Raw genomic sequence first — 9,913 nt, 5'->3', positions numbered from 1 at the left:
TGGCGTGTGAGAAAAATAACACTTTGAACAGAAAAAATACAACACTTATTTTTCTCGGTGTTGCTCATCTGTATTCAATTTTAAAAATTGATTACTTTCACTATTATATTTTGTTTCTTCAAATATATTAATTGAAAACCATCGGCGTGTATTTATAAGGAAAATTAGTAAATTATGAAATCACAATAAAAGTTGACGAAATTTTCGAAAGAAATATAAATCAAAGGAAAAAGAAATATCAGAACCCCACTTTAATTTATATCGAAAATTCATAATTGTAATGACGTCATATTAGAACATTTTCCAAATGCTACAAATTGTCTTGTTTCAAGCTGACGGTCGAACAGAGTGACGCTAATGACTTTCGGGCTAAATTTGACGAAATTTGTGTCTGTTCTTTTCAGAAACAGCTTGACGTATTAGTGAAAAGTTAACGGTGTTAGAGAGCACAAATATTAAAGAGGTAGACGACAAAAATTTAGCTGATATAGAGAATTGTAAGGCATTGAATATTGAAAATGCTGCATCGTGACTTCCGCTGAATGCTCTGAGAATACTGCAAAGGCTAGGAGACGTGACATGTATTTCATGAAAACCAAATTTCCCTAAACGTGGTGTCTTTGGGTGCATCTCCAGTGAGGGTGACGTCACGCTACCCCACATCTTTGAACAAGGTGTAAATTGCCTCTCCTCAGGTGATTGTTTTCAAAATTTCTTCGTTAGATCTACTTACCACTTCAGTCAGTTCGATAATGCACACCCAGAGTGATATGTCATTCCCAACAGTTTGCAAACACAAATATAGCCATATATATTGTGAAAGCCAAGATACAATTACAAAATACATAAAAAAAAACCAGAGATGAAAAGGATCAGCTTAAAGTGCTTTGATATTAAATTCACTGCATTTGATGTCACACACATACGTTTTATATATATATATATATATATATATATATATATATATATATATATATATGGATCTTTCTGAATTGACGGGGATATTTTGTTTTCTTTAGGGAAATCTGAAATTGATTTAGTTTCCGTTTAATCAATCAATGGGTGCCGAACTCGTTTTTACTCTTCAATTCAGTTTCGCTATTACCATTTCTCAGCTGGAATTAACTTTGACTATCGCTCACATTAATTGTACCAACTTCGTAGAATCTCTAAGACTCATGGATACAGTAATTTATACTCTGATTAACTTTAACACAAACAACCTTTTGTAACCTAAGGCAGCGCGATTGTAGAGTTGTTAGTTCACCGAAAAAATTGCTTTAGTAGTATTTGTTTTGGCCCTTTACGTCCTGAGTTCATATTCCGCAAAGATCGACTTCATCTTTTACCCTTTTGAATTTGAGAAAATAAGTACTATTTGTGCACTGTAACGCATATAATCGATTATCACTCCCCTCCCCTAAAATTTTAAATAGAATTAATTATCGTTCAATGAACTAATATTTCCTGCATGAGAAATTTCATAGGACAGGTATATTCACAAATCAGGAGTAAGCATCTGGATTTTGAATTTATGGGTGAAGTGTGACTATCGGAGAATATTCCATTTCCCTATTACATCTAGAGGCTTTGGTTATAGCAACGTTATGTGAGATTGTTAAGCTCAATTATCCCCATACTCATTCAAGATCGAAATTTGTTTTGTGATCTCTTTGATGTGCATCTTTCCTGTAATTAAACTTCTATTCCCGTTTCAAACCATTGCATTATATTTCCTTAAAGAGGCGGCGATCTGGCAGAAGCGTTAGCACGCCGGACTAAAACATTTAGTGACTTTTCGTTCTGAGTTCAAATTTCGCTAAGGTCGACTTTAGCGTTTTATCCTTCCGGGTTTGATAAGATAAGTATCATTTGAGCAGCCTCCTCTCCCGAACTTTTAGACCATATGCCTATAGTAGAAATGATTATATATTCTAAATTTTACGATTGAAATACGCGGTCGGAACTGTTCGCGAAATTTTGACATCTGTGATATGTGGAATGATTAAACATTGTTTCGCCCGATTGTTACAATAAGATTATTACATTTTTGAATATTCTATTTGCTTTCAAACTTTCCCTTGTCTTTTCCATAAATTTTTAAAGAGTTATGATTTAACAAATTTGTAATTATATTGTCTATCAATAATTTTAAAACAAAAATTGTAATAAATTTTACGAAATAAATATTCTCATCAGGAATGCATATAATTAGTTTTTAATCAATTGATCATTTTTGATTAATAAAAACATGAAAATATATAAATATTTATTTCAAATATTTGATATTCAATAATTCCATAAAGAGTCACGAGACGTATAAATAAATGTTTATAGATAAACGTTTCATGTGTATAAAACTTATGATTGATGAATTAAAATATTTTCTTGTAATATACCCTAATAGATAAATTAATTTTCATCTCATTTAAAATTACATATAATTATACTGAATTATTATTGATTATTAGAATAATATTTTTTAAATATAAATACAATGAGTTGAATAATTAAATATTCGCATCATAGTTTAAAATATTATGAACGTTACGATATGTATATTAATTAATATAATCCCGATACCTAAAAATTTGATTTCAAGACAGGTTAGATAGTACAACAAATGTATTGTATGACGATAACAATTACATCCTTAAGGAACAAATATAAATGCTATCCAGATATGGGATCCCATTAAAACAGACACTTGAATGGGAAATGGTGGTGGGGGTGGGGGCTGATGTAAAAGCAAGGAGTGATATCGGTTTCATCGTGGTTATTCGGACTAGTTAAAGTAACACACATGAGTGTGACTGCGAAGTTCTCTTCAGAGCTTCATTATTCTGGATTCAGTTCCGCGACCTGGGGCCACGTGCAGTTGTATTTTTAAGTGTAGCCTTCAGTTGGATCAATGCTCTTTGATTGAAGTTTGTGAAAAGAGAATTCTCGTATCCGTACCTGTGAATTCATTTGGAGTAAAAGAAGTTTCTAAACCCACCGTAAACATTAATTAACGTTTGTAATATTTTCTCAGATGCATTATCAAGATGTCATGTGCGAGGGACTCATACGAGAATCAAAAAATCCACAATCAAAATGAAATATTATACAGTTTCAAGTGAGTACAACTGTTAGCATGTGCTGAACTTTTGCTAAGTGTTTTAAGATCTCTATGTATTCGTGAGCATTCACATACATCTTATCCAAACTTCTACCATTGTCTTAGGAGACCATCAGATTTGTGACAGCTGAAGAAATAACGGACTGCAGAAGCTGCCGGTTGGCACGGTTTTCATGTGAGTGGACAAAAGCAATCTTAAATGAAATACCTTTCCCAAAGATACTGCTTGCTCGTTCTACAATCATCCTTACAATCGTGAGCAGTATTCACAGATGCGTTATGTATATTTATGAATCTGTACATGTATGTGTGGATATGTGTGTCTGAGGCTGTGTGCGGGGGTGCGTGTGTATTTGTTGCGTTATAGTACTTAAAACAAATGTGATTCTTTGTTATTTCAGTTTTAGGCGGTAGAGGTGTTTTCCTGCAGCAGTCATATTGTTAATATAATTTAATTTTACTGCTCAGGACGAAAATCAGAATGTTGATATTAGCTACAAAATCTACATGTATTTCGTAAAGGGCGTGATGTTAGCTAAAGCATGAAATATGTGTGTGTCTAGTATAATGGTAAGCCTTAGGTTAGCAAAATGGTAGTGTCTAGGTTCGCATTTCTGGGATTAAATAATTATGTTAGATTATATAGTGATGGGTGTAAATTTTGTAAATTTAAAAACAATGTTAGATTAAAAATAATTTAATGTTCTTTTGTATGTATCTGAAGGGAGGGAAGGTAAGTGACTTAGTGGTTAGTGACATTCGGCTTACGGTCGTATGGTCATGAGTTCGATTTCTAGTGGCAGATTGAGTCCTTGAACAAGACACTTTATTTCAGACTGCACCAATCCACTCAGCTGGGAAAAGTGAGTTGTACCAGTAATACCATGTCAATGGTATGTGTGTCTCTAGAGTGCTTAGCCACATGCACGTTAATTTCACGAGCAGGCTCTTCCGTTGATCGGATAAGCTGGAATGCTCATCATCATAGTAGATCTGAAGAGGAACTACAATCGGCTTTACAGTGTAAGCATGGCCGCTCCACTAGCAATGTGCACCAAAGAAGAACAAAGAGCAGTGATTCGATTTCTCTGGTCGGAAGGTGTGTCAGGAATACTTACAAAGTATTAACGCTTTGTACCTCTATTTTGTTTAGTTTGAGTGACTTATGATTCTTCACGCAATATTTTCACAATTTAAAAAAATATATATTAAATTTTTAATCTGTATTCAAATGAAAACATTGAAATTATTCAAAAGGAAGTAACTAAAGTAAAGTAAGACCCCTTCAATTGTTGCTGCTTAGATCTATGTCAGCGTTGTTTTAGAAAAAATCGTTATTTCTCCATCATTATTCCGGTCTGTATGTACTAGAGTACACTAGATTATACAATGTCTTCATCTGTTCTAAAGGATGGTAGAGTGACTTAGCTAATGAGTCTACGACAAGGCGAGGATTCGTGCGCAGATATAGTATATATATATATATATATATATATATATATATATATATATATATATATATATATATATATATATATATATATATATATATATATATATATATATATATATATATATATATATATACACACATATATGAAAATAATATAAGGGATAAAAATCCAAATTTACAGGGAAAAATTCAATTTAATTTAATTTATCAAAATTGAAATTAAATTAAATTTCACAATATATAATATATAATTTAGAGGAAAAAACCACAATTATTGAATTCATTCATCCATGAAAAGCTACAATCACATATAGAAAAATTTGATAAGTAAATACACTAGAAAGACCTATAATAAAAATCCAAGAAGTACAAAGTAATAAATATTAAAATAATAAAATAATAAATATTAAAATATATGATTTTTATTATAGGTCTTTTTAGGGTATCTTGACGTACGTATATGTCATATATGTACGTGTGTGTGAATGAGTATATATTTTGATGCTGTATATCCTCAAAAGATATAAACATCGAAGTGAAAAGTAATGAATTGGTGTGAATAAAAAATATCATGCATTTCTTTCTTCCGCTTGAATTGCGAAAACCCACACTTGTCATTTTCTGCATCTTAAGTACAACGAAACATTGATCGGTCATCTAGAAAACTGTACTCATCGACCTGATTGCGCACAAATTCTAATATAAGATTGAATGTAAAAAAAAAAGGCTCTCCCAAAGTATAACCTGTCATCATAAGTAAGGAAATTTACGTTATATGATGGAGGATTCAATGTGCTATAACTTAAACCACCGCCTCTCAAAAAAAAAAAAGAAAAACTGGAATATGTTTGATCATGTCTGCATGATTAAGCATAGCCCGAGCCAGATAACAATAACGGAAGCAACAGCAACAACATCATCAACATTAAAAGAAATATCTTAAATATTTTCGTGAATTGCCGCTTATTAAGATTATTTTTTTTTAATATTCTTTAGCGATACCATGACGGGAAGTTAACTTCGATACGTTCAAAATATATATGCAGGTTTATAATATACGACGTCGAATGTTCCAGTTGATCCGATCAACGGAACAGGCTGCTCGTGAAATTAACGTGCAAGTGGCTGAGCACTCCACAGACACGTGTATCTCGGGGATATTCAGCGTGACAGTGTGACAAGGCTGACCCTTTGAATTACAGGCACAACAGAAACAGGAAGGAAGAGTGAGAGAAAGTTGTGGTGAAAGACTACAGCAGGGTTCGCCACCATCCCTTGCCGAAGCCTCGTGGAGATTTAGGTGTTTTCGCTCAATAAACACTCACAGTGCCCGGTCTGGGAATCGAAACCGTGATCCTATGACCGAGAGTCCACTACCCTAACCACTGGGCTATTACGCCTCCACTATGCAGAGATATAACTCGTAGTCAATGAAATAATTCTTTCGAGAATTGTTTGAGGACCAGCGATTCAGACGCAAAACCTTGTTGCCCCATAACGTCTCTGGTTAAGACTTGGATGCAACTCGTAAATTAAAGCAAAACCAAAACATAACATAATAATAATACAAGCTGTAATACATTCATTAATGAAAAATATAAATAGCAATGCAAATAATACTACAATTAATTAATTACATAATGAAATAATACTGTTAATAAAGCGTTTCATTGTTTTCGATGCAAACACAGTCATAATAAATTTGAGGGGATGGGTTACTCGATACAATCGACTAGAGGACGTCACTATATTTTACTTAGTCTTGAAATGACAAAGTTGATCTTGTAGTAATTTGAGCTCAGAAGATAAGGGGCCAGAATAAAAACTGCTATGTCGCTTAAACGTTTCTGCCAATTCGTCTCCCTTTTCAATAAAAACAAGTATGTAAGTAATAATACAAAAAATACACTAAGTATAATCAAGCATATCAAATAACATAGGTCTTCATTGAATTAGTTGAAATAGCACATACACACGCGCGCACACACACAAACATACACGCGCACACACACAAACACGCGTGTGCGCACACACACACACACACACACACATACACAAACGTATGCAGATGCGTAGGCATAGGTCTGCGTTTAAAAAACTCCTCTCGCACCCACATTATTTCGGCTTCAATCTCACGGCGTGTCTTTTATTTTTATCTTGGTCGGATCCTTTTGATTTGGCGGGCGCCACTTTTTATTTGTTTTATTTAGTGTGTCTTCTACCGAAACACTTTCAAACTTCGTATACTTGTATATTTTGTGTTATAGAACAGATAAAAAATTTTCTATTGGAAATTATTTCATGTAAAAAATTGTTGTATTCCGGTAAATTTCAACCAATCACTGACGTCTATTAAGGTGAAAACAATTACTGCTATGAATTGTCAACAAAACGTTTTGCGGTGTAATGGGATCTTTTCTCTTGAATAAAATTATTGCCGTTGTTTGTCAACAACAACTATCGAACACAAACCTTAAAATCCTAACCCTAACCCTAACCCTAAATCCCTAAAGCTAAAACCAGTACAAACGCACGAACGATGTCATTAATAACAGTACCGCCGATAGTTGTTGTTGACAAACAACGGCACGAATTTTATTCAAGAGAAAAGATCCCATTACACCTCACAACTCTTTGTTTACAATTAACATCAGTAATTATTTTCACCTCAATAGACGTCAGTGATTGGTTGAAATTACCGAAATACGACAAATTTAACACGAAATAACTTTAAAAAGATAACATTTTCTCAATAACTCTGCGAGTAAAAGATGTTTTATATGACACATTCTACCAGTGTCCCAAGTTTGAAAGTGTTTCGTTAAGAAAACAAGTGGTGCCTGCCAAATCAGAAAGATCCTCTTGGACCAATCAATGCTGCCTGAATGAATTTGGTAGATGGAAGACAATCGTGTGTGTGCGTGCCTGTGTGTCTGTGTGTGTGTATGTATGTATGTGTGTATGTATGTATGTGAGTGTTCGCTCCCTCTCTCCCTCCCTAGCCCCCGCTTGACAACAGGTTTTCTGCTGTTTACAACCACGTAACATAGCGGTTTCGTTTAGCAAAAAACTAAGTATGAGGGCAATCCGATTACTGAAACAAGTAAACGATAAAAGATATATCTATCCTCTTTAGAACAGTAGTTCTGGAAGCAACTTAATGATCGAAGTGATTAATAATTGCGTGTAAATGTTGAGTTAAAAGACTCTTTGTATAAAATAATGCCGTAGGCTTCCTATGGGAGTTGAACCTACACTTCCAATAAACATGGACACGTTTTTTTTATTGGGCCAAATCAATCATTCAAATTTCTCTGGCCAATTTAAAAATGTTAGCCTTACGACAGAGAATTTGTAAGGTTAAAGTTTCCAAAATAGAGATAAAAGGTATTACTTATAGCATTATCTGCACCGATATCTACTGTTTCAAAAAGACTTATTTCACATGTGTGTGTATATATATATATGTTGTTTTCTGTTCTTAATTATCTAAATTCTTCCTTTGAATAACGTGTTGGTTTCTAACAAAGAAACAAAGCTTCATCGTTGGAATGTAGATAACCAAAACAATGTCACATTTTAGACCTGAAAAATGTCTTGCATAGTTTTATTATTCTGCTTACTGTTTGTAGTTATAATGTGCGACTCAGTTGATTTCTTTTTCTAAAACCCAAGCTGATGTGTGTGTATATGTATGTGTATATTATAAACCTAAATGAAGTTGCCCTGTTTATGAAGGTGTTAGTACAAACTGCGCAACCGAGCGAATTCGCTTCCTAGTTGTTCAGACATGCTTTTAAATGATATAACAATCTATACACAGGCATATCAATACACTCGTATACAGAATAGAATATACTTTTAAAGCGCACACAAATTTACATACACCCTAGCACCCATCCATAAGCAAACAAATTCTTGTATAGGTATGTGTTTGTATGTGTGTGACTGTATGTATGTGGACATGTATGCATGTATGTATACACATATATACATACACACATATCAAACCATTTTTATCAAAGACTGCTTTGTGAAGAATATATCGAAGAAACTTCGAAGTAAATTTGCCATCATTGATAAAATTATTTTGACACTACACCAAGGCTGAGTACTTTAATCAGTTTTAGGAGCCAGGGTCAATTCATCGAAGTAAATAGATACCACTGATAACAATTACTTATACATTTATACATACGTGCATATACATATTCATACATCTATACACACACACACACACACACATACTCATACACACTTGTAGAAATACATGCGTACTCACACATTTTTAGAAACTGCTTTTACCAGTCAGTATGGAAACTTCGAAGGGAAAATAAGACATTGATAACATTTACGCCCCCCCCACACACACACAGAGGCACACTTGCACAAACATACAGACATACATGAAAGGAATTCTTTTCCATTTTTAATATCATCGAAAAATACATACGTATGTTCATACACGTGTGTATGGGTTTATACAGGGAAATGAAAAATCTCCAGAATTTCTTTTAAATTTTCTATTTATTTTCAGTCGGTTCCATTGCGTGATTAACAATATGTAAAGCATGAGTAAATGGAGATCGTAACTTAGTAGTTTCTTTTTCTTTCCCTAACATCAGTAGTTTCCGTGGAATAGCTTTACAAAGCAACTTCCATTTAAAAGCTGTTTGTATTTCTTAATAAACTCACATTTTTTTTTTCATGTTTTTATTTGATCAGTACTATTATAAGTAGAGTAATACAATGGAGACCTTGATATTCCGGAATTTAAATGACGCACCTGACTCCATATGTTCTTTCACTGGCATTGTCAGTTACTGGGGTCTCATATTTGGATATGATGAAGATTACCTTAGACCAAAGAGGATTAATTTCCTCAAAATCAATTCCGTTTGCCATTTGTAATAAGCAATTATATTCCAGTAAATTATCTCTTTGTCCCTGATTTTGTTGACAAAGAATCGAATTAAATGTTAATCTCCCTTGTTTCCCTTCTCACTAATTTAAAATTAATTTTGTTGTCGATTTGTTTTGTTTTTAAGCTATTCTAAGTTTAGTATCTGAAACATTTTTGGATTTATTACATATGGAAAATAATTAATTGCTATATTGTGTACAGTGGGATCCGAAACTATGCCTTGCACATTTATTCTTAATACGTTCCGGAAAATGCAAGCACAAATATGCTAGACACTGTAGTGTACGTTACAAGAAGACAGTTCCCTTTCACATCGAGAATGTGTTTATAACGCAATCGAATCATTGGCGCAAGAGATTCTGAAATGCTGGTGTTTTGACATATTGTGTCTCGTCAGCTAGAAATACTTGGATAT

General features: G+C 33.4%; 1 long non-coding RNA gene across 1 annotated transcript in view; it reads left to right on the top strand.

The window, feature by feature from the left end:
- Positions 1-254: 254 nt before the first annotated feature.
- Positions 255-9,913, top strand: part of LOC106878316 (uncharacterized) — a 19,315-nt gene continuing 9,656 nt past the window's right edge. The window contains exons 1-3 of the long non-coding RNA XR_001410488.2: positions 255-695; positions 3,035-3,118; positions 3,227-3,296. This is a non-coding gene — a long non-coding RNA (uncharacterized LOC106878316). The remainder of the gene's footprint in view (positions 696-3,034; positions 3,119-3,226; positions 3,297-9,913) is intronic.

The sequence above is a fragment of the Octopus bimaculoides genome, chromosome 4 (genome assembly GCF_046866305.1).
Source record: "Octopus bimaculoides isolate indiv1 chromosome 4, ASM4686630v1, whole genome shotgun sequence".
NCBI lineage: Eukaryota > Metazoa > Mollusca > Cephalopoda > Octopoda > Octopodidae > Octopus > Octopus bimaculoides.
This window is presented reverse-complemented; position numbering and strand designations above follow the sequence as displayed.